Source organism: Myotis yumanensis, unplaced genomic scaffold (genome assembly GCF_028538775.1).
Source record: "Myotis yumanensis isolate MYYU_CA2020_CCGP unplaced genomic scaffold, mMyoYum1.0.hap1 SCAF_11, whole genome shotgun sequence".
NCBI classification, from domain to species: Eukaryota; Metazoa; Chordata; class Mammalia; order Chiroptera; family Vespertilionidae; genus Myotis; species Myotis yumanensis.
The window spans coordinates 13,892,071-13,915,963 of NW_027223762.1; the positions used below are offsets into that span (position 1 = coordinate 13,892,071).

Consider the following 23,893-nt stretch of genomic DNA (forward strand, 5'->3'; position numbering starts at 1 on the left):
TACAATGTCAGGGTGTCTCTCTGTCTTCATATGGCCTTCCTCTCTGTGTGTCTGTCTCATCTTCCTCCCCTCTCCTTTATAAGGACATTATCATTGATTTTAGGGTTCATCCTTGAGATCCTTCACTTAAATCTGCAAAGACCCTATTTCCACATGAGGTCACTGGCTGTTAGGTCTTGGACATATCTTTGGGGATAAAGTTTAACTCATCACACTTGGTCTGGGGCTACTTTAAAATCCTGGCTTGTTAGCTTTGTGGCTTTAAAAATGCTAGAGAGGAGGGTTACAGAGGCAGTAAAGGGGAAAGGCTTGCAGGCCAAGGGTCAAGACAGTGGAACATGATAAAAAGCAGAGGCAGGAGAAGCTTATGTCTGGAGTCCCTTGCTCCCATCCTGCCCCATTTCTCACCCCTTCCCTCTTTGCAGCACCCCAGACTCTTCTTTTCCAGATGAGGCATGAATGAGCCCTCTCCTTCCTGAAACATCCAGTGGAGCTGGTGAGAGCACATGCAAGAACCCGGCGGCCCAGGAGCTCAGCCAGCCCGCCCGAGAAACAGACATCTGTCTGTGCCTCTGTCTGCCGAGCCCCTGGCCCTCACTGCGATGGGAGAATGTGACACCTTGACCCTGCACAGTCCTCTGTTACTCAGAAGTAGGTTAGCGCAGGTTGCTGAGATGAAGTGGGTAAAATTTACAAGCCCGAAGCTTGGAGTGTTTGGGTGTTTTCCCAGTTCCTATTTCCAGGCCCATAGAACTGAACATACACCTGATTCCAAGGAGGGAGGAAGAGGTTGTGGCTAAAGGGCAGGCTCTGGAGTCAGACTGTCTGGAGTCAGCACTACCTCCTGGCCACTTGCAACTCCAGGCAGCAGAAATGGGCTTAACGGCTCTGAGCCTCAGTCTTCTCATCTGTAAAATGGGAACGGTGAATGTACCTGCCTCACACAGCTGCAAGACTTGAATGAAGTGAGGCATGGAAAACACAGTGCCTACCACAGGGCAGCTGCTGTAATTAAAGGGAAAATAATCATAATGGTGTTGATTAGAAAAATAATAAAAGACCCCAGTTGCCTTGTTCAACAAAGTACTCCAAGGAGCAAAGTTTTTAGAGTTTAAAAAGGGGTCAGCATGTGACTCACGTCAGCCCCGCAGCCACAGAAGTGCTGACAAGGCACCAGGCTCCACTCCTTTTTGGTCTTCTTGGTTTGCAGGCCTCCTGTCTGAGAACTAGCGTTCCAGCCGAGAGATAAACACAATGGACTCAGAGGTGGGCATTGTTCTCCAGCAGCTTGGCCCCAGCCCAGCTGGGGAGAGCATTTCCTTTCCAGCATTCCAAACGGCGACTGTCCCAAAAGATGATTAAAAATCAGCTTGCAGTGGCAGCCGAGGTAAAGGCACTGAGCTCCGAGTGTGGGGCGGACAGGGCATCCCGGGTTATTAAATAAGCACCCTCACATTGGCATGGGGGTAGGGAGGGATGGGGCGGGGGGTGGAGGACAATAGTCAGATTGGTAGCTGTCAGCTTTGAATGGTGTTTGTGCATCTGGACAACTTGCTGGCGATGGGGCTCAGGAAGGCTCTCCAAAGCCAATTCCCATGTGCCTGGAGGTATGGCTGAAGCAACTCACCCTTCCCTTTGTTTTACCCTGCTATTCCATCAAGATTCCAGAAAGTCTTGGTTTAAACGGTTTCTCAAGATGGGCCTGTGACATGGGTCCTATCTCACTCCCCCTTCCATCACGGGAAAAATTGAGAAGCAGAGAAACAAAGCACGTGACACAGTGTCGCCAGGATCCAGGATCCAGAATCTCCCAGATGTGTGCAGCTGTGTGTGGACAGCCCGACAAGTCTCTGTGACCAGTCGGAGGATGACGCAGGTCTAGGCCAGAAGTAAGGAATCAGGATGTGATTTACTTCCATCCCTGGGACCCTCCAGGGACGAGGCTGCTGGAGAAGATCAAAGCCGCGTAGGCGGATAACTGGCTGTGCCAACCTCCACCAGGTCAGAAGGTGGCCAACAAGGCATCAGGATCTGGTCAAGGTGAACTTTTCCTTCTCATTTACCTTTTTAAAAATGTTATATTTTTATTGATTTCAGGGAGAGAGAGACAGAAACATCAATGATGAGAATCATTGATTGGCTGCCTCCTGCATGCTCCCCACTGGGAATCGAGCCTGCAACCCAGGCATGTGCCCTGACTGGGAATTGAACTGGGACCTCCTGGTTTATAGATCAACTAGAGGCCCAGCGCACGAATTCATGCATGGGTGGGGTCCCTTGGGGTGGCCTGCGGAAATCGGGCCCAGCTCACACCCCCAGCCTTGCAGCCCTGTAGCCCTGCCTGGCACCCCACCTTGGCCTGGCGCTGCCCCCTCACCTGCTCCACCATCCCACCTTGGTCCCACTCTCACTGAGGGCCCATCAGGGCCGGCAGTGCCTCCACTGCTGCCCGCTGCCAGTGCCAGCGCCGAGTCGCCGATGCTCGCCATGTTCCACACCATCCCCTGGTGGTCAGCGCACATCATAGTGAGCGGTCGAACTCCCGGTCAAAAGACCACCCGAGAGGACAATTTGCATATTATGCTTTTATTACATAGGACTAGAGGCCTGATGCATGAAAATTCGTGCAAGAGTAGGCCTTCCTTCCCCCAGCTGCCAGCACCAGCTTCCCTCCGACACCCGGGATCCAGGCTTCCCTCCTCCGGCCACCCGCAGGCACCTGGGACCCGAGCTGCCAGCTGTCCTTCCCCCAGCTGCCAGCACCAGCTTCCCTCCGGCCCCAGCTTCATCAGGGAAGGACGTCCAGAATGACATCTGGAAGACATCTGGTCTAATTAGCATATTACCCTTTTATTATTATAGATACTCAATCACTGAGTCGCACTGGCCAGACCTCATCTACCTTTTAAATTTCACTCTTACCAGTTACTCCTCCTAATGAGGGGTAGTCCACAGTGGACATAGACTAATCCTGTCTCCTCCACCTCCACTCCCATCCCACAGGGTCAGAACAGAAGCTGCCAAGTTCTCCCTGCCCCTATGGCCACATTTGATTGGTCCAGATGCAGAACGTGACCCAAAACAGGGGTCAAGAGAGGACTTGTTTTCTCTTCAGGTGTTCCAATAACAGGTAAAACTCAGAAGCTGTGAACAGCCATCTTCTGCCATGTATAGTGGGAACAAAGAAAGCCTCTAGTGAGAACAAAGTCAAATCATACTGAACTCGAATCCCAGCTCTACTACTTACTGGCTGTGTGTCTTTGGGCAAATTACTTAGTCTCTCTGAGCCTATCGCACAGAGTGGCTGAGAGGTTTAAATGAGATGATATTTACCAGGAGCCAAACACCAAGAGGTGATCAATATATGGTTATCTTCCCTTCCCCTTCCTTCCATTGATTCCAATATGAAGCAAGATCTGGGCAGCCAGGGTGATGTGGTCCTAATTCACTCTCTACATACAAGCTGGGATCTTAATAGAGCCCAAATATATTTACGATTTATTTTACCACGTGATTTATTTTACCATGTGAGCAGATTCATGTGAAAGTTTTAATGTGATTCAAGTGCGGAACCGCTTATTGAGGACCACAAAGGTGAATCCAATGAAACTTACTCTCTCCCAATAGCTGCACGTCACACACACACACACACACACACACACACACACACACGGCAGCTGGCAGAGCCCACGCCCCGGATAACGTGATGGGGCATTGCCAGCACTGGGGCTTCACTGGCCAATGAGGACCCCTTTGTCTAGGGTCAGGGAGGACTTGTGTCACCCGTCTTCTGCTACAGTGGGTCCCGTCATGGGCTAGGTCTTAGCACTGCACGTTTTCTTTGCAGTCTTGTTTATTCCTCAGACAAACCTGTGGATCAGGTGCCGTTAGTATCTCCACTTTATCGGTGAGAAAGCTAATGCTCAGGGAGGTCAAGAGACTTGTCCAAGGTCATACTGCTGCTCAGTGGAGGGGCCAGGACCCTGACCTAGGTCTCTATGAGCCCAGAGCCCTCGAGTCACCATTTTTACACAACTTCCATATTGAAACTGGAAAAAAAAAAAAAAACCACCTTAGAAATCAGTCCTCTAGACCCAGCAGCATGGCATCACCTGGGAGTTTGTTAGAAATGCAGAGTCTCAGGCCCTGCACTTTTCACAAGAGCCCGTGCTATTTTGTATGCACCTTCACGTCGGAGAAGCCCAGCTCTAGGTTAGATGTGGTCTGATTACTAGTCTCCAGCATGTTAATAGGAAAGAAAAGTTTTCATGGTCAAATGAGTTTAGGAAAGAGCAAGTTGAACAAAGCCAAACTGGCTTCCCTGTTACTGAATCTCTGGGTGCCTTTAATAAGGTGATATGTATATATTACGATGTGTTAATTGGGGGTGGAGTTTACAGTATTCCCCCAACTTATCTGACCTTAGAGACCTTTCTTTTTCTTCTTTTTTTTTTAAGCAGCATGAAAAACTAGTGTACCAAATACTTACTAGTAGCTTTGGGGAATGACTGATTTAGACCAGCTGCCTTATAGCACAGCTGTTGTAAATGAGGTTGCGAGAAGTCGTTTTGCCCAAGGTGGCAGTCAGCTGGTGGCTGTGTGGGACTGTGTGTCAGGCCTGCAGACTTTGTATACTGTGTTCTTCCCAGGGTCTGGCTCTGGGAGGCCCAGAAATTTAACTTTGATCCTGGCCCATCGCCTCCCAGTTATGAGGAAATAACCATGCCCCGTGATCAAGCTCGGCAAGAGGAGGCTGGAGTCAAACAGGTTAATGAGCTCCGCTCCAGAGTCCAAACCACAGGCCCGAGATCACAGAGCTAACAAGTATCCAAGCAGAGCAGGGAACACAGGTGTGTCTGGTCCCAGTGCTCAGCCTCCCTCCTTCCCTGGAGGCAGGGAGCCGCCTAGCTTGGCAGCCACACCAGGCAGAGCAGAGATTCGGTGAAGGTCGAGTCCTGAAGAAGCCAAGCCTCCTCCTGGAGAGCCGTCAACCGCAGGATTACAAAAAACAGTGAGTCACAATCCAACACTTGGGAGATCAAAAGGACAGCGTGTGCGTGTGTGTGTGTGTGTGTGTGTGTGAGAGAGAGAGAGAGAGAGAGAGAGGGAGGGGGGCATTTCTGGATTTCTAAAAGGGGGCAGGGATTGAGGGGTGCCTACCACTGGCTGAGGCTCTCAGATGTGAAGGGCCTTCTCTGGATCTCAGAGGCAAGTCTTTCAGTTGATGCCAGAGATTGGGTGGTTGGGTAGGATAAGGCCATTTCCTTGTGGCAAAACAAGCCCTGCATCTGGGCATATCAGGGCCAGGGCCAGTGAGAACCAGTGAGGTCATGGAGGCATCCTCTTCATCAGCCAAAAATCCCAACAAAAACCCTCAGTGGTTCACCTCCTCTGGCTGCATCTGCCTGTTTTCCCTCTGGACCGTCTCCTGGTTTCCCTTTACTTGGACGTCCACGACTCTGTAGTGTGATCCTTGAACCCAGACTTGTAGGTACAGAGTGCATGCAGGTCAGTCCACTGAGCCACAGTCACAGAAGAGAGCTTCTCTGGAGGAAGCAGGAAAGGACACAGAGAAGTGCCCTCCCCAGTGCCAGGCACTGAGCTGGGCACTTAGCACGGTATCTCATCCAGCAGAAACATAGGCAAGCACTGTTTACCCCCCTTCGTAGGTTAGGAAACGGAGTCACCGAGGGCCAAGGAGTGTGCCGAAGGCCACCAGGTGAGGGAACTGAGGAGTGAACCCTCAGGTTTTGTGCTGCACTGCGCTCTTGGGCAGGGGAGGTTTTAGTCCGAGGAAGCAGACGGAGGGAGAGGATGTATCGGGGGGGGGGGGGGGGGCAGGGGGGCAGTCCAGCTCTGGCCTTCCTACACTCGGCCCCTCAGACCCACAGTGGAACCATCGAAGGCAGGACTCAGACCACATCCTAACTTAGTAAATCTGAATCCCCGGCTGGAACCCGTGTATTATCAGTTTGTTAAAGCTTGTCTGGTAATTCCAGTGAGGTCAAAGTTGAGAGTCAGCCTCCTTACTTAAATGTATTTAAATTCTTTCAATGATGTAAGTGTTCAAGAAACACCAATCTTCTCCCTACCTGGCCCCTACCCCAAATTCAGCTCACTTTCTACTAGACAATGATGGACAGAGAAGATTATGAGCAAGGGTGGGACTGCGATTCCGACCATCCTTGAGCCTTAAGGACAAGGCAGGACTTGGGGTGCCCTGGGGGTGTTGCCTCTCCAGAGGGGTCCTGGGGAAGGACCCAGAGGCCATATGTTGACTAGTGAGAGGTGGCTGGGGGAGCAAGTGCGGGGAGGGCACTGGGGTGAGATTGCTGCTTCTGACCAAACAGACAGCCCAGAGTTGGTCCAGTCCATCCTACCAGGAAATGCAGGTGGAGCCCCCAGGTAGACAGTGGCACTTGGTCTTAAAGAGCCTGGCACAGTGCCCTCCAGGCAGGGACGGCTGAAAGGCAAGGTAAAGGCGAGCTTCCCCTTCTGCCTGGGCCTTTGCTGTATAAATAAACGATGATTAAAACCCTGGTATAAATATCCTACACTGTTCACGGTGCTTGCTTCCAACCTGTGGGATTAGGGAGGACTTGCACTTCCTTGGTCATCTGTTTCTTTGCTATTTAGCTTGTTCCTAACAACCATTGTACTACTTTTGTCATAAAAAAAAGAATGAATTTTTAAAATGCTAGTGTAAATATTTGCAGAACACCATTTACCTGTGCGCTCACATGGACTTTCGGGGAAAATCAGTCATTTCGAGGAAGATTTCCAAATCGTAGCAGCCCAAGCACAATTCGGTGCCCCTCATTATCTGAGCTGTTTTCAAGGACAGCTTCCTTCATCCTGGGGTTACCCTTCACTCTCCCAACAGGAAGCATTTCAGGTCTAATCAGCTCTTCTCTCCCTACTGTTGGTTTGCCATCAAAAGCACCCCTACTTTCTTCCCCACGCATGCCCAGGTGCTCTGTCAGCCCTTGGTCCTCAATAGCAAGAAGAAACCTGCCCCAGGGTGTAGGATTACTTACCCCCTTAGCAAATGGTAGCTCAGTGCAGGAGGGGTAGCGGGAAGAGGCTCTGAAATATGAATGTGCTAGAGAAACATCATTGATTCAAGCCCGAAGCCAGGCTGTGCCCAGGTGTAACATAGCGAGGAGACAGCAACAGGGAGCATTTCAAAATGAGAAACTGTGAAAAGCAAAGCAGGGGCGGGCTAGGTGCACAGGGTCCGCCCCTCTGGGAGGGGCTCACCCCGATCCTGCTGCTTTGCCCAGCCTGACACACCAGGCATGGGAGTGCTGAGCGGAGTATCACATCACGTTAGCTTAGGGGCAATCGTGGGAGCACTGGGCCTGCCGTCCACTGAGTGGGCAGAGGTGCCGGAAGACGTGGGTCTGCCTGAGTCACGGGTGAGCTTGAATCTAGTGCTTAACATACACACTTTTCACACAACATGGTCCCCAAATGTAAGACAGCCACCTCAATGCATGCTCACCCAAAGTCACAGCACCTGTCCCCACCCTGGTGGGGACACCAGCTGGTGGGACTTAATGAGAGAGAGTTTGTCAGTCTCCAGCATGGTACCTTCTTTTAATTTTTTAAACATATTTTTATTGATTTCAGAAAGGAAGAGAGAGATAGAAACATCAATGATGAGAGAGACTCATTGATCAGCTGCCTCCTGCACACCCGCTACTAGGGGTCGAGCCTGAAACCTGGGCATATGCCCTGACCAGGAATTGAACCGTGACCTCCTGGTTCATAGGTCAAGTTCAACCACTGAGCCAAGTCAGCCTGGCCAGCACGGTACCTTTTGAAGGAGAGGTCAAGGTGATTTTGACCACACACACTCCTTCCCTGTGCCCTGATTTTAAAGAAAGTAACCCCTAAAGGTGGGATCCCAGCTCCTGCTTCGTTGGCTGCCAGCATTCCTTTGTTCTCTTCCCATCCAGCTCCATCCTCTGGTCCCCAGCTTTTGACACCACCGCAGGCCTTTGCCCGGGATGGAAGGCCAACTGCCCCGTCACAGGGGCTCCCTGGAGTACTGGGTTGGATCAGAGGCCACCAGAATTTGGGGGATTCTTCCAATCCTGTAATGGCTACAAGGACTCGAAGGCCGGGTAGTTAATGGAAAAGGCGTCAGCTTTCTCAGGGAACTCAGCTGGAAGGATTCGTGTTCGAGGGTGCCAACCCCTTCCTAGTCACAGGAATCTGAACTATGAAGACACTTGGATAGGGGACAAGGCCCTGGGCTCAGAGACAGATAAGTGTTTCTCTGGAAAAGGAATCTTGGCCTCCTGCAGACCTGGGAAGTGCCAGGGCTTAGCTCCTGCGTGAAGATTGCTGGTGCTGACAGCTGGGAGCCAGGGCTCTGAGGCAGCTCGCAGCACAAGAGCGCAGGAGCCGGAGGTCCTGGTGCGGGAGGAGCCCTTGCAGTGGTGAGCTCTGCGTTCTGCAGATACCCACCAACTGGCCCCTCTGAGGGCTCCCTCCTATGGTGTCAGAGCCATTTCCCAAGCACCTGCCACAGTTATCAGCTCAGGCTGAGTGTTGCTGGAGTGCAGAGAGAGGGCAGAGGGAGAGAAGCAGCTGGGGGCTTCCGCCCTGGCAGCTCAGCGGCCCAGAGGAGCTCAGAGAGTCATGGGACACTGAGCATTCACCACAGAGTTGTCTCCAGGCTGCCGTTCAGAGCACACACTTGCGGTCTGGAAGGCTGAGACTCCCATCCCATTCCTGCTAGATTTAGGCTGAGTGCTGCGGACAACTCACACGTGACTTCTCTGAGCCTCAGTCTTCTCACCTGCCAAGTGGGGATAATAAGGCCATCCTCACCAGGTTGTGGCAAGGCTACACGAGAAAAGGGGCAAAAGGACAAAGGTGTGTCATAGAGCGTGAGCCTGCTGGGATAGGCTGGGCCACATGGCGTGGGGGCAGAGAAGGACAGGTGAGGACCCCAGACAATGGAGAGGATCTTTGCTTCCTTAATGATGTCTTCTGTTTGTTTCATTTCTAATAGAGACTTTGAGGATCGGAGAGGAGCTCCCTGTGAGGAGAGGAAGGATCTAGAACACAGGGTGGTGGTGCAGGGAAGAAGGCCAGGAGGAGCTGGGACCCCTCCTCCTTGGTGACCATGGGGTCTGCCTACATATTTTTTATTTCTCTCATATCAGGCAAAGACTCCTATTAATAAAATAAACTGTTTCCCTACTTATAAAGTGAAGGGATTGGATGGGCTGCACTTCAAGCTCTGTCCAACTACAATTTGGTGTCTCTAGATACATGGAGAAACACTCTACATATGCACACATACATGTACACATGCACATTCACATGGATGCACAGTTGCTCACACTGACATACATTCTGTTCCATGGGTTCAAGTCAGAATAAGCTGGTCTTTGTGGAAAACCATGGGCTTGAGTTCCAGGCGTGGGCACACCTGTGCTGCTGCTGTTAGGCCTTTCCCCAGGTGAGAAAAGGACCGAGGCCTGGGACCACTCTCCTATCTGGTCTCTGCATTATCCCAGTGGTGAGGGGAGCAGGTGGGCCAAGGAGAATGCGGCAGAAAAGAAGAGTATGAGTATCCACCCTGAGGCAAGTCAGGAGGCAAGGATGTGGGGACTTGGCTTTACCACACTCCCAGATGCACCCAGAGAGGGCAGAATGCCAGGCTTAGCCCTGGGAGGCCCTAGAAGACTAGCCAATGCTCAGGTCACACCTTCATGCTTTGGGTAAAACCAGGGAGACTCAGGGTAACAGTTACAGTCATCTTCCATGGCTGTCCTGCTGCAGGACCATGCAAGGTCACTCCTGAGGACAGCAGCATTGAGTCATTAAGCGATTCATCCATTCACCGAACACCTATCCAAAGCAGACCTATATCCTGCTTTGGGGGAGCTCAGAGCTATCTTTTCTGCACGGCTGACTTCCCAGCACGATGAAGGAGGCCTTCTCCTAGCCTTTGAGCACGATATGAGTAGGCCTCCATGTAGCAAAGTCCATTGGAGGACTGAATGTCCAGCCTGTGGGTTTTGAGTCTCCTTCAGTGCCTTGGAGTAGAGAAGACCTCTTTGCCCGGTGCACCCTACACCTTGTCTCCACCTGTGCCTTCCCAAGCTGGTGTCAGGCTGGATCACAGCACCCCAGCCTTAAATGGCACCCATGCTCCCAGCATCCATACCACAGGCCAGAACCAGACAGATGTTTCAATACAGGCTTAATGAACAGCCCCACTGTAGGAACACGGAAGGGGGTGGTAATTCTGGCTTGGGGAATGGAGGAAAGCTTCATCAGAAAGAAAGAGATAAACTAGCACTGAGAGATGGCTAGAGTATTGACAAAAGCCTGAGGGAATATTGTCAGCCAAGACTTGGAGGCAAGAATAAATGAAGGCTGGAAACATTTTTGGTAGATACGTCATCACATGGCCCCCTGACTCAGAGCCAATCACTTCCCTGTACATGGTTGAAGAAACATGAATTTTGGAATCTAAAAGATTTGATCACATACTAACCATGTGATCTTAAGTAAATCATTTAACCCCTCTAAGCTTCCATTTTTTCATCTTACTACCTACATTAGCCATCTCACAGGGTCCTTTGAGCTTCAGATGTGTTATCATGTGAAGCAGCTCACCAGTGCCTACTTAGCACACAGTAGGCAGTAGGTAATGTCTCCTCCTATTTCACCTTCCCTACAATGCCAAGAAGCTGCTCTGCTCCCCCATCTACACCATGATCCTCAGGAGACTGGTGGACTACTGAGATGTCCCAATTCCTCAGAAGCAAGCAGCACAGAGGGGGAAACTAGCTATGGGCTAGGTTGGCATCACATGTACACATGATTTCCCCCAATAAAATGTGCCTTCAGAAGGCATCAGGAGAGGAAGCTTCCGAGGAGAGCCAAGGGTGGAGCTGGGAACCGACAGGAAGAGGGGGGAAAGGGAGAGAAGAGGGAGGGTCACGTTGTTTTTCATTTGCACAACTTCTAGTTCTTTCATTGCCATTGACACGACAAAGCCAAACTTCTTGGCTCGGGCTTGATTTTTTTTCTGCTCTTTATAAAAATCCCAGAGTGAAGAATGTATCTCCTTTAGAACTGTCTGTCAGACCAGTCCTTTCTATCTGTGAGGGTCTAGCTCAGAGCTAGTCTGCTTTGCCAAGGCCAAAGACTGAGGACATTGGCTCAGGCAGTGCACACTTGGGAAATGGAATGCTGCAGAGGGTCAGGCATGGAGGCTTTCTCCTGGTGGAGAGTGAGCCTTCTAGATGCCTTTCCTGTCAGTCTTTTAAATTCCTGTCCTCCTTCACACGTGTGTGTGTGTGTGTGTGTGTGTGCGCATGCGTACCGATGCATGCCTGCATGCTATGTCCGCTTAATTGGGAAGCATGTCTATGTCTGTCGGCAGCTAGAATTGCAAGAATCACGTGAAATGGAGATATTAGGCAATTATTCCAGTTCTTCAGGTTTTAAACTACTTCTACCTAATATAACCAGATAAGGAAGGTTGGAGTAAGTGGTTCATTCTGCTCAAATTACTCACATAATAACCTTGATTTTCCCATTCACTCTGGGTGTACGAGACAACATTTATCATTAATATCAGCCGGGTCAAAGAACACAGGTATTAAATAAACCTTGTAAATAAAGATAGACGTTCCCAGCCCAGTCTCTTCACAGGTGGTGTGTTTAGTCATATATTCAACAGACATTTTTCAAGCAACAAATATTTATTTTGGCAGACACTGTGCTAGGTGTTGGGGATACAATGATAAGTAAGCAAACATGGGTCCTTGCCCAGGTAAAGTGTTTATTTTGGTAAGAAAAAGAAGCAACAATAACTAAATGAACAAATGCGATGCTTGGAAATTATAGCGAGGGTCAGAAAGAGTAAAAACTTTTCTATGCTTTTTGTAAACAAGTTTTGATAACTGTCTGTGAAATTAATTGACACCTGTGTGTGAAGTCAGAGTGCCTGTGATGATACTTGCTGATTCACCTGGTCATCACCACTAGCCTCTGCCAAGGCCAAGGGCTCGCCTCAGGCTAACTAAAATTAACAGGTTTGCAGGGAAAACCATTGGCTCTGGCACGAGAAGCCCTGAGCCCACAGCCCAAATAGCTGAATGAGCAAGTCACTTTAGTCTTTTTTTTAATAATCTATAAAATGGGCATCATATCAACCCTACCAAACCCAAGGGTTCTTGTGAGGATCAAGGAGATCCTGGGTGAAAGTGCTCTGAAAACCATAAAACTCTAGATCAGGGGTGGGCAAACTTTTTGACTCGAGGGCCACAATGGGTTCTTAAACTGGACCGGAGGGCCAGAACAAAAGCATGGATGGAGTGTTTGTGTGAACTAATATAAATTCAAAGTAAACATCATTACATAAAAGGGTATGGTCTTTTTTTTTTTTTTAGTTTTATTCATTTCAAACAGGCCGGATCTGGCCCGCTGGCCGTAGTTTGCCCACAGCTGCTCTAGATAAAGGAAGCGGTGTTGGTAAAATTTCTCCACAAAGAAGTTTAGTAAATCCAAGAGGGAAAGAAAGGGGAGAGGGAGAGGAAAGAAGAGGAGTGGAGAGGAGGTGGGAAGAGAAGAGGGAAAGGGGAGGAGAGGAGTGATAAGGATTGTCCTGCCATTATCCTATTTAACACCCACAACAACCCTATAGAAGTCTCATCTTCATCTACAGATGAGTAAACTGAGGCACAGAAAAGCTAAGGAAGGCACATTGCTAATCCTTTGGGAGCTGGGTTTGATCTGGCCACGTCCAAAGCTCTGTTCTTTATCACAAAGCCATAGCTAGACAAATGGAGGGAAGACGCCAGCCTCTCTTCTTTATTTTTTAACTTGAGACTTTGAGTCCCAAATTGGGCTTTCCAGGGAAATGCCACAGGTGATTCTAGTTACAGGAAGAATGTGACAAAAACAAACAACTTCAGAAAATCTAGAGATTATTGACCAACCCTGTTTTTTATGGATAAAAAAAGGCTCTGTGAAGTTTAGGTGGCTTGCTCAAAGCCAATAACTGATTTGTGACAGCATCAGAGAAAAGAAAAAAGGAAGACTAGGTTGATTGTTTTTCAAACTGTGGATGCTTCTCACTAGTGGGTAATTAAAAAAAAAAGTCATTGGTGAGTTATAACCAGAAGTTTTAAAAAATGAAATAGAGTAGGGTAGAAAATAGAGTACCTCATAAAGGGAAGTACTGCTTCATGATACTTTTCAGTTCCCTGTGTACAGAGCCTGAACGTGAAATCCCTGTGGGCCACAGTCAAAACCTCCGAGTCTCCCAGGCTGGAGAGTGAGCATGGAGGAGGAAGAGACCCATGGGACTGACAGGATGTTTGAGCAAAATCCAAGATTTACTCCTCTGATTCAAGCAAAACAGCTCTAAAATAACCACAAGGCCTATTTATAGCCTGTGCCAAAATTACTTTTCCTTCATCTCTGGCGTTGACCAGGAGGGCTCCTCCACAGCACACTGCTCCGAGGGAGATGACAGGGGCCCAGAAAAGCCGTCCTGCAGGAAGGAGGCCAGGGGCCAGACTTTTATATAAACCCCCAAGCTGTTTCCCTCGCCTTACTTCCTCTGCCTGCCTGGGGATAAGAGCAGGGCCTCGGAAACAGGGAACAGCATCCTTCACAACAGGATGTAGCAGGGGGACCACACACTGCTCTCTGAGTCAGGCCATCAGGGAGCCAGGCTCTGGCCCCACTTAGTCACTGTAGGGCACCTTAACCCTTTAGAGAACAGGAGCTGACACAGCTGAGGGCCTGAAGGGAGGATGCAGGGGAACTTTCCAACCTGTGACCCTATGGACAGGCCTTCCACAGCCTTGGGGCCCAGGTTTTGGCACCTTCACCTACACCTGGAGCCCACCCAGTACCCAGAAGTTGGCGGTGGAGAATGGACATCATTTCAAGGACTCCTCCCATGTCAGAGGCATGGTTTGGGCTCATACATGTGTGTGTGTGTGTGTGTGTGTGTGTGTAATGGGGGAGGATGTGGGTGTAGAAGAAACTAGAATAATCAGGAACCTCATCCCTGGACCATGGGAGGGGTTGGTGAGGGCCTCCAGTGTTGGTTACAGAAGGGCCAACCTCTATCTTTTCATATGTGCAGGGATCAGTGTGTATATGGGTATGAGGAGTGGGAGCAGAGTGAGAGTAAAACTATTCATGACACCAAGGAAAACTTTCAACCTTGATAACGGATTATAACTAAAGAGCCAACCATGTGAGAATAGGAAAAGTAAAAATTGAACACTACAGTCAATTTCATGAGCTATTCAACATTCAGGTCTAATTTCCATATAGATCAGTGTTGATTATGCTTGTCATTAAATTTCATGTGAGACTGACTTTGTTGTAGGTTTATTTGATGGCATGAAACTCTGCTGATAGGTGGTCAACCTTCATTGAGTGTTGATCCTGATACAGAGCTGCTGTGCTCACAACTTAAAACATTCCTAAGGGAATCCTGAGAACTGGTTCCAATCTCTGCCCAGAAATTGCCTCCTTGGGAGAGAAGTGCCTGCTCGGGGCACATGGCCAGTGAGAGGTAAAGCCAAATGCCTGAGTGTGCTGACGCCCAACCCCTAATCTGCAAGGCTGGGCTGTTCACAGTCCCCCTGTCTACACCCCAGATTCTGGTGGGAAGGACTCCTAGGAAACAGATTCCTGGGAGAGATTCAGGGCGGCTCTGAAGGATGGCCAAGACTGTCTTGCAGCTGGAGACACAAGAATATCTTAAAAGACCACAGTATCCAATGAGAGAGACACACCTGACTTCTAATCCCAGGTTTTCTCTTTAAAAACCTGTGTAACCTTGGCCAAGTCACTTAATCTTTCTTGAGCTCCATTTTTCACATCTAAAAAGGAGATCATTGTACCTGCCTACTGGACTGTGAGGATTAATTGAGAACAGTGAGCAAAACCTCCTAGCCCAGGGCTACTAGAGTAATCTCAGTACTGGCACTTTCCCTCTTTGTAAAGCTGGCATTGATTTAGAGCTGACCCTCAGGGCAAGGAAGGCCCAGAGCCGTCAATGATCAGGGTGGTCTCCTAGCAGCTAGTGCTCCTAACTCAATGAGTTCTAAGACTCCTCTTCCTTCTAGCATGGCCTGGGGGGAGCTCGTAGGCCCCGCAGGCAGAGAGCTGCTGCCATGGCTGCAAAGCAATTGTGGCTTGGAAAGAATCTCTGGCATGTGTCATGTGTCCTCCACAAGCCATGATCCATGGTGTGTTGGAAAAGTGCTTTGTTCCGGGACCAAGAGGTCAGTTTGTGGGAGGGTCGCCCATAAGTCTGCATGCTGGGCAGCTAACCCGTCCCCAGAGCCATCTGCTCTGGATCACAGATCTAGCCAGAGAGACTGGGTGGCTTGTGCCTGAACTTAGAGAGGGCTGCTAATGGGGGGGAAGAAGGGGCAAGGCCAAGGATTGGTGAGAAGGGGCCATGGAGTGGTTTGCCTACCTGGGTGACCAGTAGAGACAAGGGCTGGTTTGGGACACCTCAAGAACCAAGTTTTCTCAGCTCAGTCACCCAACTTCATTAGGACCCATGCAAGTCATGTCCTTTCCTTGGGTCCAACTTTCCTTATTGGTGAAATGAAGGGGTTGGACAATCTCAAAGTTCTCTTCTAGCTTTGCTATTTTTAGGCCATAAATTCCTAGTTTCTTACAAGGCCCACAGTTCTCCTATGAACAGAAGCCATAGTTAAGCAAGTTGAAGTGGATGGGATGGAGTGCAGAATGGGAAAGTGGGTGGAGAAGACAAGAAGTAAAAGCAGAGGGTTTGATTTTCCCAGTCGGATGGCTGGTATGTGCAATGTCATTTTCTTTATTTTTCTGCCATCAGATTTATTTTGCATCTCAAGCCCCTATTCTGGCTGATGCAGAAAAACTAGTGTAGTTACTTCCAGGTAAATCAGTTACTTCCAGGCGAATCAGTCACTTAAGTCATTTTCTCAATCATTTTACTTCTCAGCTCTATCAAATTCAGGATTTTCACTTTCATTTCCCTTCACCCCATCTGTGGAGAGAGGGAGGCTGTGCCTCTGCTCAATCTGCACTGAGTCCTCCTTTGAGATGTTACGTGTCCCTGTCTGGTCTTCACAGTTATCCATGAATCTTTATATCTGTGGGCTGATCAAGGTCTGATGAGTGTGGGGACTTTACCTGGCCTTTGCTTTCCCAAAACTCTCGTAGGGTGTTGGTCAGTAGATGTTTGAGCCAATGGCTGGGATCTGAGATCTCCACAGCCTTGACCCAGCCAGGCTTGAGGAAGATCTGCATGGGATTCCTAAATCCATGGGCTGTGAAGGGAGAAATGTATTGACACCATCCTGAAATCAAAATGGGTAAGATAAACATGGAGGCTTTCTTTAAAGTAGAACAGGCCATGATGAGCTGCTACAGAGCCTTTCTCCATCTACCTTGGGAAGAAGACATTTCTTCCCTCCTTCAACACATCCTTATTGGGTCTCTTCTATGGGATCCAGGCACTGTGCTGGACACTGGGGGCATGGTGATGAATGAGACAGACACTGGCCTGCCCTCCCAGAGCTTGTAAGAGTTATAGACAATGAAAGAAAGAACAATGAAGAATGATGGATATTGTGACCCACGCAGGGAAGCACATGGGTGTCAGGAGCACTTGGTGGGAGAGAAGTGGTTAAGGTTAGTCAAGGAAGACTTCCTGGGAAAGGTGAAATTTAAGGGGAGACTGGTGTTTAAAGCCAAGAAAACAGCAGATATGAATGATAAATCCCCTGCTGAGAGATGTTGATGGTTGGAGCACAGAGGGCAACAGGACAGAGGAAGATGAGGCTTGAGAGGTAAGAGGGTACCAGTAAGAGGTGAATGAGTGCACCGGGTTTGAGGGCATCAACTAAGTACTCACTTCCTCACTCCCTTCCGGTCTTAAATCCTGAGTGCAGATTCTAACCTTTTTCATGTCTTCATAACATCTAGCATGGGGCTGTGCATACAGTAAGTGCTCAATTAATACTTGTGAAGTCATTGACCAAGAATAGGGGTCAATGAAAAGTTAAGGACCTAGTTCTACATACAGACCCTTAGAAAATTAAAGCATGCACTTCCAATCACATGACCTGTAAGTTTATGGCCCTGTAGTTGCATTTTAAAAACTAAAACAAAATACTTGTTAAAAACTAATGGGAATGTGTAAAATCAGCACTGGCAAGTCTCCATTGGCAGGCAGGGAAACCTGGCTTCTTGAAGGCTGCCTGGCTCCATGGCTGAAATATGCTGCGAGCAGAGATCCAGAGGTGAAAAGTCGTTTGCTTCTGGGAGCAAGAAATGAACTCAAACCGAAGGTGGCAGGTTTCAGCTCTCTAGGGCAAAATGACATTGTGAGCCTCAAAGTATTAAGGATTGCCAGCTCACAACACATTCATTGCAATGGGAATTCAGAAGAGGCAGCCGGTCCTAGCTGGAGTCATTAGGGGGAAGTGCAGGATGCCAGCTTTCTCCTAAGGCTGGGCCTCAGCCAGGTCAGAGGAGCCCAAGGCCTCCCAGAACCCATCCTCTCTGTCCTTCAGAAGCCCACTGGCCCCCCAAGTCTTGTCTCTTCCAGCCACCCTCTTCTGCCTGGGCCTTACCACTCAGCTGTCCATGCCTCCTCGGTATACGTTTGCTTTCACCTTTACGCACACACAGGTCATGTTCAAGCCAAGCAATTACTCCTATACCAAACCCTCAGTCAGTTAGTTTCTCAGCAATTTAGATATGCTAAATGCAGAAAGTATGGTTTTCTGGTTAAACAACATCCTCAGATATTTTCTCTTCTCACCCCAGATCTCCTCTTCAGGCCTTTCTTCCCAGCCCTCATGCCCTTTGTTGTTTGATTTAGGAGTTGAATGAGTTTTCTAGAAACACACCACAGAAATAAATTCCTCAGAGGCAATGCAATAAATTATCTGAGATATGCATGAGTGATGGAGCCTTTTGGTAGGAGACGCTGAAGAATGCTAATCATGGAAAAACACATTTCAAGAGGCCAAATTTTACAGGGAGCAATTAGTATTAAATGAGACCATGTCAGAGGCACCGGGGCATTGGAAACGGGCTGCCCTGCCTCCTTTTGTCAGTTGGGTTTTCTAAATGGAACAGAATGATATGTAACCAAAATACTGGAAGACCATTTCTTTGCTAAGGAGACCCAGCCAACAAACACAGTGGAAAAATAGGAGATAGCTCTCTCTCTCTGGGAGTTTATTTTTCAATCTTCCGTTAGAGTACAGAACCTAGAGCCTTGAAAAGCTCTAGGAGTCAAAACAATCAGTAAGAGAAGTTCTTTGACTCCCCCGAGCTGAGTGCAGATAAAAATGCCACTTTTAAAGAAAGAAGGGAAACTGGAATTGTTAGGTTAAATGTTTGTGTTTGTGAACCGTCTGTCCTGTGTTAAGAAAAGGATTTTTTATATATATATATAAAATAAAAGTCTGTGTTGTCATCTAAATGATTGGTTTGTGCCCTCGTGGGGAGTCTAAAGAGAAAACTATTTGGGTTTAAAAAATGGGAAAAATTAGTCACTAGTGATTCACAGAGACTATAAATATGTGGCTATGTTGTTCACTTATGTATGATCCAGCTGGGATAAGCTGTTTGGGAGGAAGCAGGAAGATACACAAACAGTCTGAAAGGCAGCCGAGGCCCTGCTTCAGGTGTGGTGGAGTGACCAAGCCTCCCTCCCCTCAGAGCCTCCCCGTCTCAGTACTCCGTCCTGCCTGCAACAGCCAGTAGCTGCCTCTGTTAGCTTGTGTTTGTCCTAAGCCACAGAGCTACCCTGGCCACGTCACACTGGGCTGATAGTGCCAGGGAATCCGCTTCTCCCAGGAGCAGCCCTCAACCAGTGATGGAGGGGAATGTGTGTGATGTAGCCCAGCATCCTCGCCCCTGGGGCGGGAGAGAGCCCAGGCTCTACACCTTTCCCAGAATTTCCCCATAGGGTTCTGCTCTGCTCACCCACAGGAGTAACTGCTTAATATCACACCCTTTATTAGCTGCCCCCACCCCTGCCCCACTTCCTCCTTCCCCTACTGGTGTTTCCTGCACTTGCCATAAAAACTCCTTGCCCTTGAATACTTGCCTCAGGGTGTGCTTCTGGGGGAACCCAAGCTGAGACACTGAGCTATATTTTTTCCTCCCTGGGGCCTAATGAGCCTTGTTATTATTAACTTCCTTTGCACCTCTTTCCCTGTAGAGTATTCTCAGCCATTCCTCTCCCCACAAGCCTCAGCCCTTCACCTGCCTACACAATTCTTCCTGCCAAAACCCTTCCTGCTTCCCCAGCTGAGTAGGTGCAGGACTGAGTCACCAGTATGTTGGAGTGGACCTGGGTCTGGGTGGCTTCCTATTGGTCATGCCCTCACCCTGGGTCCTAATACTCTGCAAGTATTCAAATCAGGTGCTGTGGGGTCAAATTCCAATAGCAGATGGATAGCACCCTGACGAACCACTCCTGGATCTGACCGTAAGTGTCCACCTCATTGTTCATTATACCAGGAGTGGAGCCCACAGAGGTGGTCAGGGCTGGTAGAAGAAAGAACACTGCCATTTCTGGGGTGCCAGTTAATATGTTCTAGGCTCTGTTCAGGTATAGTCTTCTAGCAATTGGAAACAAGTAAATAGGATTCTCATCAGATTTTAAAAACTAACAAGTTTATCCACAATAAAAGGAATGACTTTTATAGAAATTTCAGAAAACATAAAAAGAAATGAAAGAAAAATACCACCCATATTCCTATCATCCAGAAACTACCTGAGATACTAGTTTTTCTCCTCCTGCCCTTTGATTCTTGTGTAAGTAGTAGAAATCACACTGGCTTCCTTTTCCACTCAGTATTAAAGTAGTAGAATTTCTCTCATGTCACTTCATACTCTGCAAACATTAGGACAGAATGCTTGTCTCTTGCACATTCTACATGGTGGAGAGAGAACACCCACTCCATTCCCACGGGACGGGCACTTTGGGGAAGACTTCTTTTAGCACTGCCAATTGATCAGTGAGATCAAGGAAAGAGCAGAAGGGGAACTATCTCTTGTCTCTTTTCCTGAGTTTTATAATCAAGAAGTAACTATAAAATTGTATTTTTTAGATAAAATATACCAAATAATCAACTAAGAGAGTTGAAAACAGTTGCTTCTGGAAAGAAAAAAAATGACAAGTCTTATTGAACTGCTTGCCTCCTTAATCCTTATATAACTTTGGTGAAAATGAAACAACTTCAATGAAGGGGGATAAAACATGATTTATCAACCTAACAGTAAACACAGGTTTTGTTATAAACTTTGTAAACATCATTTTTAATGGCTCCGCATTATCCCATTGTGTGGCTATACTACATTTTGTTTATCTATCTTCCTGTTATTGTACATGCCATCTGCTTCCCAATTGTATTTAGGTACTAATGTGATGAGCAACCCTGTGCATAAAGCTTTATTTTGTTGTTATAAATTTGAGATTTTCTTTGTAAGAAAATGAGAGTGCTCACAGGATATACGAGTGCTCATTTCCCCATACCCTAACCAGCTTTGATTAAATTTATTTTTAAAAGTCTCAATTAAGTAATGAGTGGAATTATTTCCAATTTTCAACAGTTGATTAATGAGCTCAGAGACCTCCAGCCTGCCCCGGAGTGTGCAAGGTTAAGAAGTGGTGGAGCTGGATTCTAAGCCCAGTCTGTCTGCCTGCCAAATCCTCATCTCAGTAGAAAGGCCAGTGGAGAGCAGTTGTCAGAGGAGCTGGGTCCTAAGTCCAACCTTTTCATTGACCAGGTAGTACTCTTTTAGTCTCGATTTCCTTGTCCGTAAAACAGGAGTGCCTCACCAGCCCATCCCCTTCACAGAGCTATAAGGACCAAATGAGATAATGAATATCAACACTCTTGGGAAAATCTAGAAAGTTCCGTTTGATTATAGACTTCAAAAGGGCATGGACCCGGCATTCCATTTCCTCTCAAATATATATCTGGATCTCATGTTTATTTAGCATTCATTTATGGCAATTATTATAGGTCAAATGCTTTAGATGTATTATCTCCTTTAATCCTCCTAACAGCCCAATGGGTTTGGTATGATTGTTTCTGTTTTTGAGATGAAAAATTGAGGCTACATCCCACAGCCTGGAAATGGTAGAGATGAGCTTGAACAAGGTGATCTGACTCTAGAGCTTGGGCTCTTATTGTTTTAAAATATAGTTTCTATTACTCTTCAGACATGATGAGGCCAACAGATTAGGAGATGATTTCTACTGAAAAGAGAGTTTGTTACAGTTCTCAAGAGGAGGGGGCACTCCATGCCACATAGCCACTAAGGCAGTGGTTCTCAACCTTCCTAATGTCGCGACCCTTTAATACAGTTCCTCATGTTGTTACAAATTGAACATAATTAAAGCATAGTGATTAATCACAAAAACAATGTGTAATTATATATGTGTTTTCCAATGGTCTTAAGTGACCCCTGTGAAAGGGTCGTTCGACCCCCAAAGGGGTCAGGACCCACAGGTTGAGAACTGCTGCACTAGGGGAAGTTCCAGGGTCTGTCAGGGGGCAGAAGGAGTGAGAGACAAGCATGGGCAAGAGCTTTTATTGTAGTTTTCCTAGGAAGGAATGGATTTGGCAGGGTAAACAGGTTACACAGGTTTGGGATTGACTAGTTTGAATATTTTAGCAGCACCCGTCCCCCTCTCCTGGGGGTTAGGTGAAGGGGCTTAAAATGATAAATATATCATTTTCTTCAGGTAAGCAAGAAGGAAGAGAGAGAACCTTAGCAGCGTTAATAGTCAGGATCTAGAGCTATGCTTGCGAAGAGCTCTTCTTAGTGGAACCTACAGAGTTTTTAGATTCTGTCTAGTGAAGATCTCATAAATGTCACCAGGACTCCTGACATTGTCTTCAGAAAATACATGCTGACTCCTTACCTGACTAGGATTCTGATATTAATCCTCTCTCTCCAGGGCCCAAATGTCTGCCTTATTCAGGCTGTCAGTCACCTGAAGAACACAATCAGGAGATTCTGGCTATTTTTCATCCTCACATTTCTGTCCTCATCACCAAGGTCATCCCAAGCATCTTTAGTCATTTACATGTATGCACACACGTAAGAGTGTTTATTGTGCACAATGATTTGGATTAGTCTAGTTCAGTGATGGCAAACCTTTTGAGCTCGGCGTGTCAGCATTTTGAAAAACCCTAACTTAACTTTGGTGCCGTGTCACATATAGAAATTTTTTGATATTTGCAACCATAGTAAAACAAAGACTTATATTTTTGATATTTATTTTATATATTAAATGCCATTTCACAAAGAAAAATCAACCAAAAAAATGAGTTCGCGTGTCACCTCTGACACGCGTGTCATAGGTTCGCCATCACTGGCTAGTTCATAGTTTATAAATGTCTTCCAGGAGGACCTGAACAACAGATCCTATTTGCCACATTTCAACACATTTGTCAGAACTGGGGATTCTGGAAATTGACAGGTGGAAGGCTGAATACACCCTTTGGGTACGTATTCTGAGCCCTAAGATAGATCTATGATGCTGCATCATGCAAGCTATACTGACCAAATGGAGGAGTGTCCTAGTGTTGTGTGGGGACCTAAAAAGAGAACTCTCTGCCCTCAAGGAGTTTACAAAGAATAAAAGGCAATAGAAAGAAAAAGATCCCCAGTGTTGAATATTGTTAACATGAAGTGAAAATATATTTTAAGGGGATCATTGACAAAGGAAATATGCAAACAGCAAAATAATATAGCATACATTCAATTCTGAGCGACTGCATTCTCCAGAAGTTCCCAAGGCTCACCCATACCATCTGCTCATGCCAGTGGGCTGTACCACCCTGCTCTCTATCTCCTCTCCCAGTCCAGCTCATTGGGAAGCTATCTTTTCAGTGAAAACAAGAACCAATGACTGTGTAAAATTAGAAGGACCAGAAAGTAGGAGAGAAAGATGAGGCTTCAACTCAAGGGAGGAGCAGAAAGGCCCACCCCTTATCCAGAGGTTGTCAGGTCCACTTCCTTCACCAGCCCCATTCCAAAAACATCTCTCTACAGTTATTCAGGGATGCCTGTTGCCATGGCTCCCGGGTGACAGATGCATTTTGAATCTGGTATATGAAGAGCTCTTCCAATTTGGAATTTGACCCGGAACAGGTGGCTATTTTTAGCCCCATATGCTGCTAATACACACTTTAGAGAAGTCAGTTCTTTGTCTTGTACTTAAACATCATCTTTCTCCACACCCTCCCATTTCACTGCCCAAGTGGCTTGAGTCATGGATAGGAATTTTTGTTTACCGTTATTACAATGTGAAAGACACAACTAAGACCCCAAGATTCAGGCTAGAAGAGCTGTATTTCAGACTCAGGATACTCATCGGGAAGCCAGCACAAGTCCTGGGCAGCATGTGTCAGCTTTCTCTCTGAGATGGAGGGCTGTCCTCTCCAGGGCAACTCTGAATGTTGATTTCCCACTTGATGCTCAGAGTGGCTGGCACCACCTTGTTCAGGGACTCTTGTGTTTGGCCCCTCTTCCATTAGGGCAAGCTCTCAATCTTGTGTGTACAAATCTGTGCTATTATCTGCAAAACAATACTTAGGATTCTGTGTTCTTCCTATGTACATATAAAGGCAGCCTAGTCTAGGGAGATGAGTTATAGACTTCCTCCAACTCCAAGTTAGTTTGACATTGAAGTTCTCACATGATGTGACCTCAAGTTATCTCTCTAAACTCTCAAAACTTGCAGACCCCAAGCCTGAAATCTCCAGGGTATTCTCCAAACATGCAGTGTACTCCCACTGGAATTTCTACATGGTTTTTAGTGCCTGTATCAAACTCCACATGCCCAAGAATT

At 47.5% G+C, this 23,893-nt stretch overlaps 1 protein-coding gene across 1 annotated transcript in view; it reads left to right on the forward strand.

Annotated features, from left to right (window-relative positions):
• The first annotated feature begins 4,909 nt into the window (after nucleotides 1-4,909).
• LCLAT1 (lysocardiolipin acyltransferase 1) overlaps nucleotides 4,910-23,893 on the forward strand; it is a 190,431-nt gene continuing 171,447 nt past the window's right edge. Inside the window, exon 1 of the mRNA XM_070428943.1 lies at nucleotides 4,910-5,011. The gene's annotated coding sequence lies outside the window, so the exon portion shown is untranslated. The remainder of the gene's footprint in view (nucleotides 5,012-23,893) is intronic.